The sequence below is a fragment of the Brassica oleracea genome, chromosome C3 (assembly GCF_000695525.1).
Source record: "Brassica oleracea var. oleracea cultivar TO1000 chromosome C3, BOL, whole genome shotgun sequence".
In the NCBI taxonomy this organism is placed as follows: domain Eukaryota; kingdom Viridiplantae; phylum Streptophyta; class Magnoliopsida; order Brassicales; family Brassicaceae; genus Brassica; species Brassica oleracea.
This window is the reverse complement of record NC_027750.1, coordinates 42,191,093-42,191,527: the sequence shown is the minus strand read 5'-3', so window position 1 is coordinate 42,191,527 and position 435 is coordinate 42,191,093.

Below are 435 nucleotides of genomic sequence, written 5' to 3'. Positions count from 1 at the left end.
ATTAAGGCTTGATTCATGGAAGCCTGTCCAATCTTGATCAATGATCTTACAAATATAAGCAAACTTCGACTAAGAGAGAAAATTAGTAGAGAGAGAGGATAGGAACTAATGTTTACCTGCAGGGCTAGATACTTGTTTGAAAATCCTTGCATCCTGTGATCGATACCCCCAAGGTAAAGCCTACACTTTTATTTATGCTAAGAAATGAGGTTGGTAGAGGGGAATGTCAGACAAGATTTGCTAAGTTGTTGGCTAGATGAATTTGGTTGCTAAGCTATAATATGGTAAAATGTGCTTTTGTGATTAGGAGTTTTTAGATGTGGATTGCAATATTGTAGAGGTGATGATTCTAAGTTTTCAATCATGTGAGTCCCTGCTATTTTCAAACCTCTTTCAGAGAGACTGTCTCTTTGTTTTGCTTGAGGACAAGCAAAA